Source organism: Saccostrea cucullata, unplaced genomic scaffold (genome assembly GCF_032062105.1).
Source record: "Saccostrea cucullata isolate Sc308-1 unplaced genomic scaffold, CSIRO_AGI_Scuc_v1 ctg4476, whole genome shotgun sequence".
NCBI classification, from domain to species: domain Eukaryota; kingdom Metazoa; phylum Mollusca; class Bivalvia; order Ostreida; family Ostreidae; genus Saccostrea; species Saccostrea cuccullata.
The window spans coordinates 17,425-38,843 of record NW_026931087.1 but is presented as its reverse complement, the minus strand read 5'-3'; the positions used below and the strand labels follow the sequence as shown (position 1 = coordinate 38,843).

At 31.6% G+C, this 21,419-nt stretch overlaps 1 long non-coding RNA gene across 1 annotated transcript; it reads left to right on the top strand.

The window, feature by feature from the left end:
• The first annotated feature begins 13,501 nt into the window (after positions 1–13,501).
• Positions 13,502–17,176, top strand: LOC134231350 (uncharacterized). Its single transcript, XR_009984542.1, has 4 exons — positions 13,502–13,614; positions 13,953–14,024; positions 14,811–14,938; positions 16,540–17,176. It is a non-coding gene; the product is annotated as an uncharacterized LOC134231350 (long non-coding RNA).
• The last annotated feature ends 4,243 nt before the right edge of the window (positions 17,177–21,419 follow it).

Below are 21,419 nucleotides of genomic sequence, written 5' to 3'. Positions count from 1 at the left end.
TGGATATGCATGAAGTGTTAATACATACTGATGCCAACCAATTATTGTCTTCGTCAGTGTACTCAAACACATTATCGTTTGCATCGGTTCGAATAAGAATGTAGAAAACTCCATAAATATTTTGAGGAATATATAGAAGTTTCTCTGTCAGGTATGAACTCCCTGCCAAAAGAACTTCATTTCTAGTTGTTGAATGCATGTATATGTCCGATCCATCTGTTTAGAAAATGACAAAACAAAAATATCAACAATCAGGAAAATGACAAAATAAAATAATTTAACTGTATGATAACAACAAAAATTATCTTAAACAAAATTTATGTAAACTATAATCATATTTTCAAATAATGTCATCTTATTTAATAAAATACCGTATATGGAATCCTTCGACCAATAAACGGAGTCGGTCCAACGCCCATACTTTGTTGATCCTTTACCGACATTCTTCACCACGTACTGTAGTTGGATATTTTGTCCTAAAACATTGATTTGCAAGAAATATAAAAAAAGACATTCAAAAATTTTTAAACTCATATTTTAAAGTGATATGTATAGGTTTACCAGAAAATGTTGATGATGGAATATCAATTTTATCGATTATCAGGTCTGGTGGAGGTGTAAGCTGTACATTCACAGTTTTTCTACTTCTAACAACATTGTTAGATCTGTCGTAATCTTCAAGATAACGAAAGGTATCCACGCTAACAAATATAAATGCTGTTCCAATGTCATCATCAAGTAATCTGACCTGAAAAATATTGTTTAAGTAATAATTTCTTGATTATTTGCATAAAACCTCAATTTAAAATTTTAATGACTTGTAAGGACACCTAGATTGTCTTTTTTAAGTACAAACTTCTTTCACTTACCTCGGTTATGCCTTGGTATGTGTCATTTTCTGCAATAATCTTTCGATGAATTATTGAAGCGACCTGTCTTGCGCTACTTATGTCCTCGGTGAATCCAAAATATACTCTGTCATACCAGTACTCATCGTAAGAAGTTGCTGCTTTGCCAATGTTTTGAACTATCCAACGAACTTCAAAGGATTGTCCTGAGTGGGCCACGGGAGGAGTCGTGATTTCAATTATAGAAAGATCAATGTATGATTTTGTTACGAAGTTCCATCGGGGGCTATACTGTGTAGTATTGTCATTGGTGACATACTCAACCTGCCAGTAATATTTTTCACCTTGTTGAAGATCAGCGCATTGAAACCACGTATTTGGTCCAAAGTAATTAAACATCTTTGGTCTACTTGCTCGTGCATTCCATACAAATAATCTGTAGTTTGCAGATTTTAAGCCTTCGGGCCAGCTAAGAAGAGGTCGCAAATCGGTTATCTCGCCTCTTTTTGGGGTTATCGGGTCTTGAGGATCCATGACTGTTATTGTCTGAAACCCTACAATTGTTTTTCCACAATTGTCAGAGACAGTCCAATTTCTCACGAAAGTAAACCCGCAGCCATTTCCTATTTCAGACGGATCCTTAAAAATAATGGATACCTCGAGTCCACAAGGGTGGTACACTTGAACTGAGGGTTTAAGAACATCCTCTGTAATTTGAACTAAAGATCCACATGCGATTACAACATCTGAGGGTAAAACAATAACTGGTCCACTACTAGATATGATACTGATTATCTGGGTCATCATATTCTTATTCCCTGCAAAGTCATATGCAGTCCACGATCTTCTTACTTTGCAATTATCGAGCATGAGATCAGTGTAGGTAAGGTTTTTAATACCAATGTTGTCTGTAGCATTTGGTTTTCCAGTAACATTCAGGGTAAGAGCATTTTGACATTCCACAGAGAGATCAGGCAGTTGTTCTATATACGGTAGTTCAAAATCTGAAGGGAAATGTGAAACTTTATAGTGTTACATTGTCAAAAAAGTTTTAGATATTCTTTAAATGACAAAAACGTCTTATTTCACGAAACAAAAGAAAGCTGATATGGGAACTTCTTAGTGAATAAACTTTTAAAAGGTATATCTCTATTTAAATGAATATAGATAAATAAAGAACGAATAATCACAAACCTGTTTCAAATTCATAGAATAAGGTTTTCCCTCTGTTTCCAGATTCATCAATGCCCACAACTTCGAATTTGTATTTAATGCCACTAACCAGATTAGGTTTGGTAATCAAATGATAAGTTCTTAATTGAGTACTACACTGAGTAAGTGAAGATAAGCTGTTTTTGTGTGCAAGACTACATAATATGCGACAACGCTCGTTGCAGTTCATCTCAAACATTGCCGTTTTCTGATTGCTTAATGCTGTTGGGGTTTTTGTCAATGTTAAAACTGGACCTGTCTTATCTATAACATAAAATTATAACATGAAATTATTATAATGCATTTAAGTATTAAATTGGAAAATGGTTGCGTCTGTACATCTTGCTTTTGGATTAATTTAGCTATTTGTTTGAATAAATATTCCTTACCAACGAACCATGTAAATGGTTTTAGATTAGCTGTATTATTTTCAAAATCTGTTCCTTGAACAAACAAAGTGTAAAATCCTTCTTGAAAATCTTCAGATGTCCACGATGATTCGTTACATTTAATATTGGAGAAATGTGTTTCGTTCTGTAGAGTGCAATTAACATACAAGACAGGTTCATCAAAATCCCATTGCACAGTTATATTACCACCAGTTACAGTTGGATTACAAGCACAGAATGTCAAAATTGGCGGTGTAACATCTCCTTTGAAGTAAAACATAACTATGTATCAGAATAATTCTTATGCTGTTGTATTTAAGCAGTTAAAAATTTGTAGAAGACGAGTAGTGCGAAATAAATTAATCAGAAATGGTCTTTTTTATCCTTATCTAATTATGCCTTTCTTGTGATTTTTATGGAAACTCCGGAAATGAGATTGGAATGTAGTTCATAATTATCAATACCTGTTTTTTCTGCTTACTTTGTAGTTACAATAACTTGAAATTTGAAGAAAAAGATCAACAGTCGCCCGCGTGATGCAGTGGTTAAATTTGGAGTTGATCCTTAAGGCGCGGATTCGAATATAACTGTGAGACATGAAGACAGGTCCTTCGGATGAGACCATATAAACAAGGTCCTTAGTCGCAGTAGGAACTGGCACGATAAAGGTACCTAACTCCTCAAGTGCCATTAGTGCAGATTATAAGATTAAATATTCACCGGCAAGTAGTAGCGTCTCCATAAGAGTGAAAATTCTCAAGAGGGACGTTAAACAACAAATTTTGGTTTATGAGTACGGTCTCGTCGGAAGGACCGGTATCTACGTCCCACACTTGGATTCGACCATCAACTCCTTACTAGTATTCAGTGACCCTAGAGCATACACTCTAAGCACTGCGCCACCCCCTTGACCAATCATTTTGAAACACACAATTATTGTTTAATAAAAAAATCAGTCGTTCAAACGGATGATTATTAACAGCGATTGAAAAAAATCCTTGATCTTTCTTTGCAGAAATGATGGTAACTTCTGTTCGGGTTGGTATCTGAGTGTAGAATGCATGTAACAACTTATATTTTATAGAATAAATATGTTATTATTTAATATAAGTTGTTTCATGCATCATTTTAATGCATTTAACGTATTGCAATCCACTACTCTGACCTCCGACATCTCTTATCCTAATCAGTATTTGGATAGGTGACTGTTTGTTGTCAGTTTAACCAAGGGAGTAACAAAATCAGATCAGATCTGATTTAAAAATTGTGTTTTTTCTTAAACGATGTAAAATATTTTACACCGTCAAACACAAATTACAGTTATTGTCCAAACATTCATTAAATTTAAAAATGTACGCAAAATTATCAAGATGATGTGGCAATTATAAATATCATTGCCGTATAAAGAGTACGTAGTTGTCTGTTCAGAAGACATTTTTATAGCCCCCGCTTGAAAAGCGGGAGGTTATATAGTATTCGTTAATTCCGTCCGTCTGTACGTCTGTCCGTCCGTCCGTCTGTTCGTCCGTCCGTCCGTCCGTCCGTCCGTCTGTTACGCTTTGGGGTACCCATCTCTTATCAGCAGCTCCTCTCATACCACTGAATGAAATTTGATGAAACTTTCACAGAATCTTTATTACATATTGCCATTGTGCACCTCCTATTTTACTTTTTGATCTGACATATATTTTGGATTTTCCAGAGCAAAACATGGACACTGCCATTTTATTCATATGGAAGGCGGGGGGTATCATTTAGTGAGCTCATTGCTCACAGTACCTCTAGTTTCTATCGCTATTCCTAACTGCAAACATTTGAGTGACGTCCACACGTACGATGTATATGAATACAGTTCAACAATAAAAGAAAAGAAATATGTTGCAGTGGTTACTTAAATCCTATAAGACCAGCGAAAATAAAAGAACTTACTGACGCGGAAAGTCCAATTATTAGGGTCCCAAAGGGCAGACGATTCAGCTCCACAGCCAGTTACACCTTTGGCAATACCTGTAAAATCAAGTTCTCATATCTGTATAATTATAATATTAAAGAATTCCAACCTCCATAGATTACTCCTCCATCGATAAAGATATCAACACTGATATTACTACAAGACAATTTACCCATTTGAAAAATTGAGGTTTATGAATGTTTATAATGTATTATATATTTTTGTGCGAGATCTTTATGTTATTTTTTTTTGTTAATATCCCAAATCCAGTGAATCGTGAATTTTTTTAATACCCCCGCTTGAAAAGCGGGAGGGTATATAGTAATCGTTAATTCCGTCCGTCCGTCCGTCTGTTACGCTTTGGGGTACCCATCTCTTATCCGCAACTCCTCTCATACCACTGAATGAAATTTGATGAAACTTTCACACAATCTTTATTTCATATTGCCATTGTGCACCTCCTATTTCACTTTTTGATCCGACACATATTTTGGGTTTCCTGGCCTCAGGAAAACATGGACTTTTTCACCAGTTATAACCATATGGGAGGCGGGGGTATCATTTAGTGAGCTCATCGCTCACAGTACCTCTAGTTTAAAAGACCTTATTCAATGGTACAAGTATTCAACTCTGAGCGTGAATCTTGTTGATATGCAATAAAAACATATTCCCCATCTTACATTCCTTTTACAAAGCTCGTTACACTTTATCAATATCAAACTGCGCTTGACAAACATAATAAGCATATGACCACTGACAACCAAATCACAAAAGGAAATATAAACATTTATCTCTAATAAAATATAGTCTTATTTAGGAAATAAGATAAAAATTATAAAAAGATTATAAATACAACTGATTTGAAATGGATAATTTGTCTTAGCATTTCAAGTAAGAAATCATCTTACAAGCTACAATTTGAGGGAAAATTATAAGGTTGGAGGGCGATGTAATAGGCACGTGCACATGAAGAAGAATTTCATCATACATGTCATATAAGGCACATCTTTTTTTGTCATTGGCAAATATTCCAAAATGACACTTACAGAGGTGTTAGACTCTGTGGTATACTTACGCCACTGAGCATTAAGTATTGTTTATGTAATTGAAAAAACAAACACGTTTAATCATACGAATCACATATTTTCATTTCTAGCGAAAGGGGAACATGTTAATCCCGCACTGATAACAGTATTAAATTGATATCCTTTTTTAATAAAAAAAAATGCTATATAGAGCATGAATATGATCGTATTTCAAAGATTGGGATATATATTATAACATGTATTCGTCCTCCGTATGACATTGACTAAACTTTACAAATCTTAACTTATCTCACACATCAACTTCATGCAGATTAATATGGAAGGAACCAGTGGTTAGCAAATTGTATATCAAATCACGAAAATATTGGATAATTTTGATTATTTATTATTTCTAAAAAAAAGAAATCTACTATGAGATCAACTGTTATGAATTAGCTTGGAACAGAAATTAAAATTATCAACTTTTGCTATTTTGTAAAATGCTAGTGATTTTCGTAAAGTTTCTGGGAAGGGAAGACAAAGACTTGAGTTTTGCCACACCATTGATATTTTTTCACAGTTTGAGAAAATGGTATTTTTGTTTTGAAATTAACATATAACAGTGTATTGTAGAAAAATAAAATAGAAGGAAAAACTATACCTGGGTCAAGTTTAATGTAATAATGTTCTTTTTCTTGCAGTTTAAAATCTATTGAAATGCTCAGAATCCAGCTTCCAGAACCGGTGCTATCCAAAGAATATACAGCTAAATCACTTTGTGAAACATCTATTTTTGAAACGAGATTGCCATTTTTAGTGTAGAAATAAATAAAGGCTCTTTGGACTGGTTGCACGACCTGAAGACATAATGTCAAAGTATTTTGTATAACAATGCGTGTGTACTTAATAAGAATTATTTTGACAAATAAATGAAAATTTTAATTACAAAACGTATTATCAAAAGTCCTCTTGGTGTCCCAATATAGTTAACAATGAATACTTGACAAAAATAGAAGTATATCATGTTCAATATATTTCGAAATATTTCAAATTTGCAAATCATAATCAGGTTAAATCATTTCAATATTGATTCTTTCTAATGTTACAGGTTATTGTTAGCTATCGATCACGGAAAACATTTTTAAAAGTACCTGTAAATCAAAGCTTATGATGAAGTTATTCTGCGTGGGTAGTATTTCTCCAAGTGGCTGATAAGAAATGATTTGTGGAGGCTCCACTAGGAAAAAGTTTGAAAAAATTATTTATAATGTTTGAATTTCAACGTAAGAGCAGAAGTGGATAAATAATTGTAGTCTTAGAGTATCTGTTTAGTAACGGAAGCTTTGCCCACTCTTTATTCCATTGTTCGTGAGATTAAAAACTCATTACCATTATGTAGATGTTCAATTAAACGAAACAATTACAAAAAATTGAAATACCTCCGACAAAAAGCTTGATACAGGTTTTCTCTGACACCAAACTGAAAAAAAAATGGAGGACACAAGGCTAAACATGAGTTGTTAACAAGCAAAGTTTAACATACAGTTATACACAATAATGAATAAGATATGATAGAAGAGCACGCGTAAATCGATGTGTGAGTGTTCACATACCTGTCGGAGTCACTGGCAGTGTAACAGAAAGTTTTTTCACCGGCCTGACTTGATGTTGGGGTCCAGGTAACATTTACATATGATTCTCGACTTGACATGGCGTATTTCTGTAGAGTTGAGGTCGTCAGTCCAGGTGGTGATACAGTGGTTATTTCAGTGATGCTTTGGAGTCATAGAAAAGTAAGTAATGCTAAAACATTATATACAGCAAAACGTTGTGATCTCTAGTATATTTGAAATACCATTATCCTATACATCTACATCGCCATAATTTTATATTGTGAATCAAGCGGATCTTTTGGAAACACGGAGTATACTATATGAAAATCATAAATGTAAATTTTGATAAAAAAGAATATACCTATGTGCCCAATGTTACATACAAAATTAGTGTATGTGTACTAAAAAGCGAGCCTGAAATTTTAGCATGAATAATTAAAAACGATCACAATCAAATCCTTCTTTTTTAATTCAATACACGATAGAGACATATGTAGCGTTAATTCATGATAACGCCAACAACTCCATGCATATAGACTGCGCTAATATTTGAATACGCCAAATTATGTACATGTACAGCAATTTGCTGTGAAACTGCAAGATTTACTTGAATAACAATCTTCTCTGGTGAAAATAACTAGAATCTTCAAGAAAATTAACAAATGGTACTTTTATAGAAATAAAACCTCACTTTACTCCGTCCGCCCCGCTCCGAGCTATGATTTGTTCTGTCCAAGTAGAATTGATTGGAATACCGACACAGGCACCATCTAGTCGTGTTGGCATAACAAACTTTGGTTTGTCTTGACAAGGTTTATCAGAAGAGAAAACGTTCACCAGGAATTGAAGGGAAACACTACTAAGCGCATGAGTAGAGTTTAGTGGACTGAAGTCTTCAATTTGTATGGCAACAGCGTACCATCCAGTCGTGTACTTTGCAATGTATGAAATTTCGCATCGTTTCTTAAAATAAAAATACTCGTTAACTTTACCAGATTACCATCGATACCGGTTTATTCTTTTACAGAATGATATAGTATGATACTTCCAACAGTATTTCGAAAACAAACTCCCATCTCTCACCTTTTAGAAATAAATATTAAGATATACTTGCTATTGTTATGCTGCTCTAAATTAGGAGACTTGAAAAATTAATATGTCTGCTTTAATACTTAGCACTTCATAAAAAAAAAGTCATAACCTACCACCCTTATCTTGCTCTACCCCAGTGGCTATGACTTGAACAAACTGAGTTTTCAAGGTACTGGAATGCTTATATATAAAAATGTCTCATTGCATTTCTTTCATTTTCAAGGCAAGATGTTAAAAAGTTTATCTTTCCATTCATATGTCGACACGACATTACGGTGAGCTCGAGATAAAAGATACCACAGAATCTAATAAAAAAGCTATATGATAAACGTAATGACTTTAACTTTTCATCCAATCGTCAGCTTCCCTTACTTATGAAGCAATAAAAGTTCATCACCTGCATAAGGGGTTTATATCTCTCAGTTGATTCGATCCACAAGAACACGTTCTACGTGTGTACAATTTCTAAAACGAGGTAAATCATTGACAAACAAATCAATAAAGACAAACAAAAATATCGACAGTCTCGTTTAAAGTCATCACTTTGTAAGATCTCTGGTCGATATAATGACATGTAAATACGTGTCTTTCAAAATAGGGCTAAATTTTATGTACGTAGAACGGATGTACGTAGAGTGCATTTCAAATGTAATTCAAAGTAAAAATCTGAAACTTATCCAGTGATACTAGAAAATATTCCAAGTTCATATCATATTCAAGTTCATACTACAAATTCAACTCGATCTTTTATTTGGTATTCTTACCTCATCAAGAAATGAATTTGGAAAAGAACGACAGACTCCTGCACATTCCCTCTTTGAGGATTCTGCCCATCTACATCGAACTGTGTCATTATCTTTGTCATAAACTAAAATTTGTTTGAGAAATATTCAGATAATTTGTTTAGATATGGCTAGTATATTTACAAATACTATACATACATCAAAAATCTACAAAGTTAACTGTTTACTTAAATTCATTATTTTATCACAAGCTTGCATGAAAATATAATAAGCACACAAATGTGAACGAGGGTCTGGTCCTCATTTTATCTACAGTTTTGCGAAAAATTAAAATTAAAAACAGTACCTGGTATAGTTATGTTGTGCTCACATCCTTGCTGTAGACGTATGATCGGAGGCATAGCAGAGACCGGGGATGAATTAATTTTACCAGTGTCACGTCGCCGGTTAAGGTCAACTGTTGTGCGCAGTTCCCATCTTCCTCCCCCAGATACAAGCGATATCCAAGCATTTCCAGTGAATCTAATCAGGTTTATGACTAAATAAAACTTGTGCTATATGGAAATACATAATGGCTGAAAATCTTTGACTGAATAAATATATTTTTAAGATCTTGCAATATTGATTAGTCATACCCACCCGAATTCAGCAACTTTATTCTGGAAGGTATATGTAATGCTTCGCTCTCCCTGCATCCAATCTTCCAGTAAACTAAAATCCGTGCAAACGACTCCAACATCTGAGATAGTTTGAGGAGAGCAATTGTAGCACACCACACTTCCAAGATTAGCTATGATATCACCGCCTTCAACAGTTGTTCTATCACATTGTGTTCGGCTGTTGTACGTATGTCTCCATGCCATCCGGAATGTAATTATGACCTAGAGCATAGATTTTTATTAAAAACATTCCACCGAATAAATATTAAAAAATATTATCTGAAATCAGATTTTTCAAAATAATGTGACAAAATGAAAATCAGTCTGTACTGGCCCCATTTGACAAATAAACCTTTCCTTTGTAAGGTTCATCACATAACGAAGGAAAACTGGAATTTAATCCGAAAATATATTTGAAATCCATCCCAAGGGTTGCATTGAGATGGACACCATCTAGCAGAAGAAAGAGAGGAAGACCAAAAGAAACATAGAAAAATGTTGAAAAAGAGATGGGAAAGAACAGCTTTGACATGGGGACAGATCCAGAGATGGACACAGGACACTGAGGCCAACATCGAAGCCTCTGGCGACGGCCTTTAATATGTGCTAACCAGCACGAAGAGGATTAAGTTAAGTAAGTAATCCGAAAAGGAGCTATCCAACTGACACATAAAAGTACAAATAGCTCCTTTTCAAAGTAGGAAAATCATATGTCTTTTGTTTTGAAATTTTTTAATGTTCCCAACAATTAAAATGACTTAACAATAACAAATCTATATCTATATATGGATATTTTGCTATAAAACATGTTAATAGTAACCTAAGAACAAGAATAAGCTTTATAATAAGACTTGAACTTTTTCAATCATTAGCTTCCCTTTTATTCTTTAGCAATATATATCCTTATCATCTGTATATTGAGGTTTATTGCATCACGGAGGACTGGGCTGCTCTATACATATAAGTTTAAGTGTTGGTGTATTGAGATTGAGGTGGGAAATGTTATTCAAAATAAAAAGTTTTCTAAACATTAAAATGATTGTCAATCAGACTGTTCTTTCTCGTTATAAATTACGAGATATATTATATATTTACTTCCATAAAGTGAATTTGTAAAATTTAATGTATATATATATATATATATATATATATATATATATAGTTTTGTGCCATGCGGATTGTGGGTTATTTTGCGTCTTTCCCACTCACGTTGTGGGTACCATGGATGGTTTATGGGTCATTATATATTGACCCACAAACCATGTGCCTAAAATTTTGTTTATGACAATAATATAGTAACTATATTCATTTTTTACAAAAAAAAAATTTTTGACCCATAATTACACAATCAAAAATTGACCCACAATGCACTTTTATATATATAATATCTTACCGCTGAGTGCATCGGTAGGATTTTGCGCGTGTCCCACAATATTTTATATACTTTCCCCATGAGTATTGGTGTGATAAGGAGAAACGGCTAGATTTTATAGCCTGATTTCAATGAATCATTATTAAATTGTAACGATGTTTTTTATTTATATGTATGAGATTTTATTTTCAATGTACTACATTGTATTTATAAATCTAAAAGAAAAAAAAATAAGGCTAATTTATTTCAAAACTTTTTATCGTACGATAGTTGTGTTCTTCTTAAAGTTTATATATCTAAATATAAATTCTTATAAAGATGTGAAAGAAAGCTTCAATAACACATTTTTTGAAAGAAAAAATGCGACTAAAATATTTCTATAAAGATCGCGCGTGAGATCTATGTGAATCGCGATGTTTCGATAATTAAAAAAATACGTTAGGTTGAAGTCTCAGAAAATCATTCACAACTTAAGGTTTATTCAGAAAAAAATATCACACATTAAGATTTAAGGTAAGTGTAATCAAATCAACAATTACTTTACATTTTATAGATGGAAAAGTATATACTCAGTATCGGACGGTGTTCTATATATCCAATGTACAATGTATTGACCCAGAATAATGAATAGTTGCCTGTATTAGGATCCCGCAATTTCTATATCTTTTGGGGAGGTCAACATTACCGCTACATTGCAAAAATTTTCAATTAATTTACGCTACATTTCTTTGAAATTTCGGGTGATCAAAACCGCTACATTTTATCAATAAGACTATGGCCGATACCGATACAAATCGAATCAGCCAGGAATGCCACAGAATTATTCTTGTAGCTGACCCACAACTCGCTTCTGTACATTGATCCCGCAACATTATATATATATACTTATAGTTAATGACCTACAATTCTATCATACATACCTATATAAATGTTTAAAAATATAAGTTAATTTAAAAAATAGAACATATATGACAGAAAATGTCTCTTAAAATAAAAGTTGAACGTGGATTAAGTAATAGATGAGTAGTATAAACGGCCTGGCCGGGTGGGTCAACTGAGTGCACTTTTGGGGCTGAGGGGGATAGGTGGGTCAACAGAGTGCAGCCCCTGTGAGGGATAGGTGGGTCAAGGGAGTGCAGCCCCTGGGGGGGATAGGTGGGTCAAGGGAGTGCAGATTAGGGGGTTCTAAGGATAGCCGGGTCAATTCAGTACATATGTTGCATCATCTTTTTAGATCTATTGCATCATCTTTTAGATCTATTGCATCATCTTTTTGATATCTATTGCATCATCTTTTTTTATACCTGTTGCATCATCTTGCAAAAATAGGTTGGACTTATCTTTCTGTAAACTATCTAGTCAGCGAGCTTACCTATGCATTGTGACGTCATAAACTTGGCAGCGACGTCATGTTAGTCCTTCACAAGCCGCGATGGCTGCTTATTTTGACACAATAACACAGACTTTCACAGCGCTTGAGACTTCATGTAATAACAGTATGGTCCTATGGATTTCAGTACCAAAACTGATTTTCTACCTTTTTTCTTCCAAGAAAGTTCTGAACAGCTGAATCCTGGATCAGCCTAGATGTTATTTCACTGGATTATTTAATGAATATTACTCTACTGAGTTACCTGGTTACATGGTAAGTTTTAACAAACTTTTCTTTATACATTTTCTATGAAGGTCGTCTTTGTATTTATTCATTATTACTGTGTTATATACCTTATGTTTAGAACATTCATATAAACACTGCCATTGTTTACCCTGAAATACACTAGGACACTAAAAGATCCTCAAAATGTTGATAAATCTTTTTTGCTTGAGTTATGATCATATTGTCTCACATTCCTTTTATTGGATCAGTATTCTAAATATTCTTATGAGGAGACTCCTAGCATATCTTATAAAATACTGATACATGCTTTTAAAACAACTAAAGTGATATTCTCAGTTGTCATTTCTAATATTTCTATGAATCTTTAATCACAGTGACCAAAAGAAGGATATGGAGATAATCAATCAGATCATATTATGCCAATGAATCTTTTGTCTCAAATCTTTTTTAATGAAATATACAGAATCTTTTGCCTTATTTGTCACTCATATTTTTACATTCTGGTGCAAAGTGGCCCAATGAAAGTGGGAAAAACTCAGTCTGAGCATCTCTGTAAATCTATAAACATGTGTGCCCCCCTTTTTTTTTTAAACCTTCATGTATATACATGTATGTATTTTATTTAGTCAGTGACTTCAAACATCAACATGTAAAATATATATTGAGTCCTTTAAAAGTGAATATACATGATTTGTACACCCTGAATATTCTGACATACTAATGGTGACATCAGTTAAAAGAGTAATTAGTTATGTAAAATTCAGTTTATATGAATGTAAATGGGGTATTTATTCTCAGTTCATGTAAGGTATAATTTGCATGTAACCCAGAGTGTATTTAATATTACTATGATGGGTCATTCTGTGATTAAATTTAAATCAGAAAAAATGTTTACTAAATTTTGGTAAAATACATATGGTATCTTTTACATTTCTGTCCTGTTTGTCTGTCAGTTGTTGCTTTACTTCCTTTGTAAAATGAGGTTAATTTGTGTATCACTGAATTGTATGATTTTTTCAGGATCAGCTGAGATGTTATTTCACTGGATTATTTAATGGATAGGCTTATTGGGCATATGGTTGGATATCTCTGGTAAGTTAGTTTTGTTTTAATTTTTACATTTACTATGAAGGTCATCTTTGCATTTAACTATTATTTATATGTAAAGTTCTATTTTGAATGGAAATGCTGTATTTATCCTCATTTCATGTGATTTACAGTTGTATAACCTGCATGTAACTCAGAGTGCATTTATTATTTCTATGATGGGTTATTCTATGATTGAATTTCAATCAGAAAAATATTCACTAAATGTTGGTAAAATACATGGTATCTTTTACATTTCTATCCCTTTTGTCTGTAAATTATTGCTTTACTTACATTGTAAAATTAGGTTAAATGTGTATCACTGAATTGTATGATTTTTTCAGGATCAGCTGAGATGTTATTTCACTGGATTATTTAATGGATAGGCTTATTGGGCATATAGTTGAATATCTCTGGTAAGTTAGTCTTGTTTTAATTTTTACATTTATATGATGGTCATCTTTGCATTTAACCATGATTATATGGTTACTTTAATTACTGTGTAATACTTATGTGATCTAATGTCTCTAACTTACATTCATATAAGCACACCCTTATTTAACCTAAAATGTATCATGGGATCTTCAGAATATTAATAAGTCCTTTTGTATAGATTATGATTTAATTTCATAATTCATTATGTATGTTACCCATGGAATTCAGACTTACTAAATGGTGATCAAAGAGATATTGATTGGGAATGTAATGAGAGAAAAGGATGAATTTACAAAAGATTTATCCTAATAGTAATTTGCTTTTGTTTTGATTCTAAATATGTGTGATATATGGTATACATATAATTTCATTTTCACTTTTGTTTCTTGGTAATGAGCTTTTCAAAAAATGAAGGACTACATGTTGTACTGTGATGATGCTAAAAAATGTATTTTTTTTTGTATGCAGTACTGACAGGTATTAAACAAAATTGAATCTGCTGTTAATAAAAAGTCTTTTAGTGTCTAAATAATTAATCTGATAATCATTTTATTTATGATATTAATACAGTAGTTGTGCTTGTTTATTATCTATAGATAACATGATGAGCTTTTCTCATATGGAGTTAATGTTAAAAACAATTTTTCGAGATTAAAAACAAATATTTCCATGATCTTTTTTTTTTTGGCATTGTACATGTTGTATTTAAACATGCATTGTTTCATGCAGTACTCTGTCATATTAACAAAATGGTTTTATTTCTACAGTCCTCAACATGGAAGATATGTTTTGTTCCTAACCATCTATAATCCATTCTCTATGAAGTTCAGACTGTCTGCTCTTCCTTTGGAAATACACAGTTAGTCAATCAACATAGAAACACACAAACTTGAAGGTAAACTTTCAATGAGATACAATTGTAATTTTTATTTATTTATTTATTTATTTATTTATTTATTTATTTATTTATTTATTTACATATGCATTTTTATATTTTGGAATTAATAAGTAAATGATATATGATTTTTTTTAAAATAAAGAGGGCTTGGTGGTCATGGTCATGTTTAAACCATATTGATATCCTTCACAAGAAAAGGCATAAAAATCATGATCAAATTTTAAAACTAAAATGTATGAAGTTTTTCTTTCCAAATGATAGTCAACAGCTGAAGATAGCATATCTATAGAATAAGTTAAATATGGCTAATTTGTTAACCCCCAGCTTCCTTAATAGCATAGTTGGTAAAGATAAGAAGTTTTGACTCCAATTGCTAATAAAATTTCTGAATTTTTCATTTAATATTAACATTATATCACAGGGTAAAAATACTATAATGTGGCCCATCAGGATGACCATAAAAGAAATCTTAATGACCCTCTTGATTATGTATAAATACTGTAACCATATAACTGATGTAAGATGATCTGATTGTTTGGAAATAACATTCCCTGGTGTTTCTACTACCCAAGATATTCTTATGAGTGTATGGGACTGCTGTAAACCTTCTCCTGTTTATAAAAATAATACTTTGGAGCATGACACTTTATTCATTTAAGGTACTTTCAATATCATTTCTATGAGTTTGTGTTCTTTCTTTTATAATAATCTAGTGTTATATCTCCTTTAACCTCATTAATATGTATGCTTCCAAAATCTTAGATCTGTCTGTATAGTTTCTTCAGCTCTTTGAACACAAATACCCTGATTCAAACTTTTGAGGTAGACATCATAGAGACATCATAAATGATAATATCAGAATGTATATATCACAATCTTGATCATAAGGTCAATTTAAATGGTCTTAAGCACAACAAATGAAAGTGAAAACTTTTTTTTTTTTTAAATTAGAATACATAATTTTGTAATAAACAAATACTGGAAAAGTTACTCTCATAATAAGCCTTAATGTCCTCCAAGAGTTCAGTTTGGACTTCCTCCATTAATCCTTATATCTTGTAATCCTTGTATCTCCAACGGTTTTGTGGGCTAAAAATCATGTGTCTTTAACAACATTTTTTTCTGACAACTGTTTTCTCTTATCATCTATAAACTAGACTTCTTCTCTAGTCAAAGGTCTTTCAGAGTAATCCAAGTAATTCTTACCCTCTTTTGGTAATAAATGGTTATATTCTTCATTTGCTTCTTCTGCAATCAAGGGTCTTTCTATGTAATCTCTGACAACATTAGGTACACCCTTTTCTGGACATAATTGATTATATTCTTCTTGAGAAATGATCTCAATAGTGCCATCTTTTTATTTTAACTGGTATACCTCTGTCTATATCTTTCTCTGAAAGAATTCTCTTTCCAAACTGAATTTTACTCATTCCTTTACTCTTTTCTTTACTGGAGGTGTTACCCATGGTTAATATGAAAAGTCAAAATCTGATATTACACCTTGTATTTATACCCTTTTTGTCTATATTTAGAATTCCATCAAGCTTATATTACATTAAAAAAAAATTTTAAATAAGACATTATTTTTTATTTTCCAGGATATTCTAGTGAGGGCTTATGGAAATGATCTATGTCTACTCTCAGAATGGTGAAAGACTATCAGATTATGCAAAGACTAACAGAATATCCTCTCTTGGAACACTGAAACAAGAAAATCAAACAGGAGGAGGATGGAGGATTTAAGAAGAACATAGATAAATATGATTTCCAACTAATTTAACCAGTACGATCATAGACTGTGGTTAACAGGATGACAAAGAAAGGACCCAGGATTGTATCTTTTACTGTCAGACACTGACTATGGATAAAGTGTAATCATTTATCAAACTGAGATCTAGTCAATCAAGTATTGAAAATATGATTTTCTGATAGCATGAGCTCTTTAAAAACTAATTCTCACTGACCTCAAAGTATGTGAATGTGACTTTTATTTTTTACCATTTCATATTGAAGACTGTTGTTATGTATGGGAATTACACATTAAAACCTTTTATTTTTCATCTAATTTTTACAACCCCCTAGAAATTAACACAGATATCCAGATGCTGGATTTAATGTTATTATTTAACTTTCCTGGAATTGTAAATATATTTTGTTTGTGTATGTATCATGTTTAATTTTGAATTTAAATTGGGTCTCAATAAGACCCCCAATAAAGATGCAAGTGTCCCATAATCTGTGTTTTAATAATATCTTGAATATCTTTATCATCCATCATACTAATTACATATAGAATGGTTGTAGGAATACACTTTGTTGTTAAGGACACTTTGTCAAGGTCAAAGCATAAGATTATTGAGATGACTTCTTTGACAATAATTTGTAACTTACAAACTTCACATCATAAGTACAAACTCAGATTTAAGAATCAATAAGATATTTCTATAGAGTTTTTGGATCATTTACTCCTGGGTAAAAGTTAATTACTGAGATTACTGATTTGAATCCTGTAATGCAATAACTTAAACATTGTGTAATAACTTATAGACTTTATAAAAATTAGGTGCAAATTCTTAGGAAAGGAATGAAATGTTAATCAAATGTACAATGTTCAAAGGTGTTTATATGACTATTACTATGTAATACCTTGGGTTTCTGTAAAATTCCTATATTCACTACATAGATAAAGACCTGTATAATATATATTTTAAAATATGCTGAAGGAAAAAAAAGTCAAAAGCTCTCCCCTTCATCTCTTTCATATTCTGTCATACACAACAATAGATAAATTGCAGTCTTATAACAAACTGATGTCTAATCAAATCCTAGAATTGATATTGTGATTTTCTGATAGTATGAGATCTTAAAAAAAAATAATTCCCAGACTTCAAAGTATCTAAATGTGACTTTTATTTTTACTAATTCATATTGAAGACAGTTGTTATGTATGAGAAGTATACATTTAAACCTTTTATTTTTCATCTTATTTCTACAACCCCTAACAAATTACACAGATGTTTAAAATTATTACTTTCCTGGAACTGTAAATACATTTTGTTTGTGTATGTATGTTTCCTATTTTGAATTTAATAGGTCTCAATAGGACCCCCATAAAGATGTAAGTGTCCCCTGATCTGTGAATCTGATGTAATAATATCTTGAATATTTCTATCATCCCATGGACTTCATGCTTACTACACAGAACAGGTTAGAGTAATACACTTAGTTTTATAGGACACTTTGTCAGGGTCAAAGCATGAGATTATTGAGATAACTACCTTTGACAATAATTTGTAACCTGCAAACTTCACATCTTAAGTAAAAGAAAGATTCGGAGATGATCTATAGATTTTTGGATCATTTTCTCCTGGGTAAAAGTCAGTTGGTAAGATTACTAATATGAGCTTTGTAATGTTGAAACTTTAACATTTTGTTATAACCTAGAGACTTTATATCTGTTATATTGGGTGACATGGCATATTCTTTGGAAAGAATTGGAAATGTAAATCAAATGCACAACAAGGATGTTTAAAGACTATTACTATGTAATACCTAAGAATTCTGTAAAAAAAATCTTATTATCACTGCATAGATAAAGACTGGTTGGAATAATATAAGTTTTGAACTAAGGTCAAGGGGAAAAACCCATTCATAAATAGATCTGCATGGGGAAGACTCCTCTAGATCTTCATTCAAAAGTAAAGAACTTTTTTTAAGTTTGAAAGATTAAATGGCAGCTTATCATTTGCTTGTGAATTAAAAAATAAATCCAAACATATACATCTTTGGATGATAATTGTAGAATTTTATCAGTCTTGATATCATCCTTTAATGTCCTTAAAATTTTAAGGACTGTCTTTTAGTTTTAGTTGAATTAGTTTCTTTTCTACATGTGAAAATGACATCATCCAAAGAAGTTCTTCATCTGCATGTTCTATGAAAAAGACAATTTTCATCACAGTGAAAGAGATTGTTTTGTTAAACATATTGCATTGATGCACAAATATACTTTTAGATTTTTAATAGCTAGGGTTCATATTTCTTAATATGGAATGCTAAGTACTGTTGATTTCAATTTTTTGTGAACAAAGAAAACTAGTAGAAAAAAAAATGTACATGATGTGTTATAAAAGCATGTGTAAACCTGATGACTTTATAATTGCTGGTTAAATCAATTAGGAATTTCATCTTTGTTACATTGTAAACATTTCTAAGTAGTGCACACATCAGAAACTCTTAAAATTCTGAGTATCAGGGTTTAACACAACATTTCCAAATGATTTTTGGACGCTTTTTATGTATCAATAAGACAAAACAGAATATCTGTTCACAGATGTTTCAAAAGGAAAACAACCACAAAGAAATGATTTGACATGTTCTTTATGTGATTCATGTAAAATGTATTTTAAAATTGTACCCTAACATTTATCTTTTGCATAAATACATTTTTTGTGGAGAATTTCTCATAACTTTGAAAAAGTAGTCTTATTGTATAATATGGTTAACTTAAAATTTTGTAGACTTAAAAGTTGTACATGATGTGTTACACATCTTAAATATGTAACCATTTTATTTCAGGGCATTCAGCATATATTGTGTTTTTATCTTAAATTTGTTTGTTCATGTAATCAATAATTTGAGAATACTCAACTCAAATTAGGTAATGCATGAGAGAATAGGCAAGAAAATCAGGTTTGAAAAATGGTTTTTACTATTCATAAGGGGTTCTTCTATATATTGAATCTATAAGTAAATTCAGTCTATACAATTAAGGTATTTCTGTATGAAATAAACTTGCATTTAAGCATTTTAAGTCAATTGTAAACATTACTTTAACCAGTTTTTAAAAATGATTAGATTCACTGTCAGCATGTTATTTCCTATAAAATAAATGAGAAAACAAACAATTTAATTTGAGTCAGTTACTTAATGTAAATACGAAGCATTGGAAATTGGGAATATTTCACAAAGTTGATTGAGCATAATTAATTTATACAAAATTTTATTCACATAAGTGAATGACATGGGCAGCAGGCAAAGCCTGTTTGAGCCCTCTCCCTAAAGAGAATAATTGAGCATAATTCTCACTAAGACAGTTGGAGTATTTTGATTTAAGCATTAAAGAAACCATTTCAATTTTCAATATACAAATCATGTTTATTCATGCAGTATATAGTTTACACTTGCCAAAAAGTAAATGGTTATCTCAATTCAGGATCAATCCAAAGGTCAAAAAAAGGAATGAAAAAAATATATCTTTTTTATGTATCAAACATGTAGGTATTGCAATAAATTCACTGTATTCAATTTTTTTTTCTTTCTATGTATGAATAGCTCTGATTTAGGAAATCAAAATACAAGAAGTAAATGAATTATGTCAAATGATGAAGGTATACACCAGAAAATGACATGAACAGAGAATTTTGAGTTTCCCTCAAATATGGTTGCCAAGGGATGTGAAATAAAAACAAAATGTGGATTCCTTTATTAGGATTGAGACTTGTACATATTATGAATGATGGATACCATGACATTAAGAATGACATGAAAGAAATAAGTTTGATTCAATTATATAAACAGTTCTTCATCCATACAGTCAAAATGGAGGGCATATATTTTTCTTTATAGGCATAAAGTAACAAACACTCACCCAATCCATTAAAATTTTACCCTTTGAAGAAAAGGAACCTTACTTGCTTTTTTAAGTTAACATTCATATTTTTGTGTTTGACAGGTAGAGCAATGGTTTCTAACTAGTATAGTGAGAACTTTTTATTTAAGAATCATCAGATTGTTCTGATAATTTGATTAAAATAACTGCATGACATCAATTAATTTGTTCATACAAAGGAATACAAGCTTTTTCAGGTTTCCTCTTTACTCAGATTAGATTGTGTTTTGCTAATATATCCAACATATAAGATACTCATCAAAGTTACACAAAGGTAAATAAATGACCTTATTAAGTTTTTAGTCAAAAGGTTAAAGAGATGTGGACATCTGCTAAATTTAATTGTTTAGTTAATATTCAATAAACATCATGGATAGGTTAATTAAACAAACTTCATATATTTTGCATTCTCAGGTCAAAGATCAGCACAATTTTTTTTTGCTATACCATTGTTGTCCATGAATTTTATAACACCTCTATTGACTTTTCAGGTTCAAGGTTAATGTATTCCTGCTACAGTAAAACTTCATTATAAGGATCTCATAGTGATATTTTTTTTATTGGTAAGGAATTAGATATAAAATCTCCCAACTCTTTCTATAATATGTCACTGAATGTGCTTCTTCATTTTAGAGAGTTTTACAAGCAAATCATATAATGACTTTCAATCCTTCAAAACACAATATGTATGATATGAATATGAATCTTGAGATTCAGACTTTCAGCCTTTTAGGCTTTCAGATTCTCAGACTTTCAATCTTTAAAAACTTTCAATCTTGAGGACTGAATATTTTAATATTCATTTTG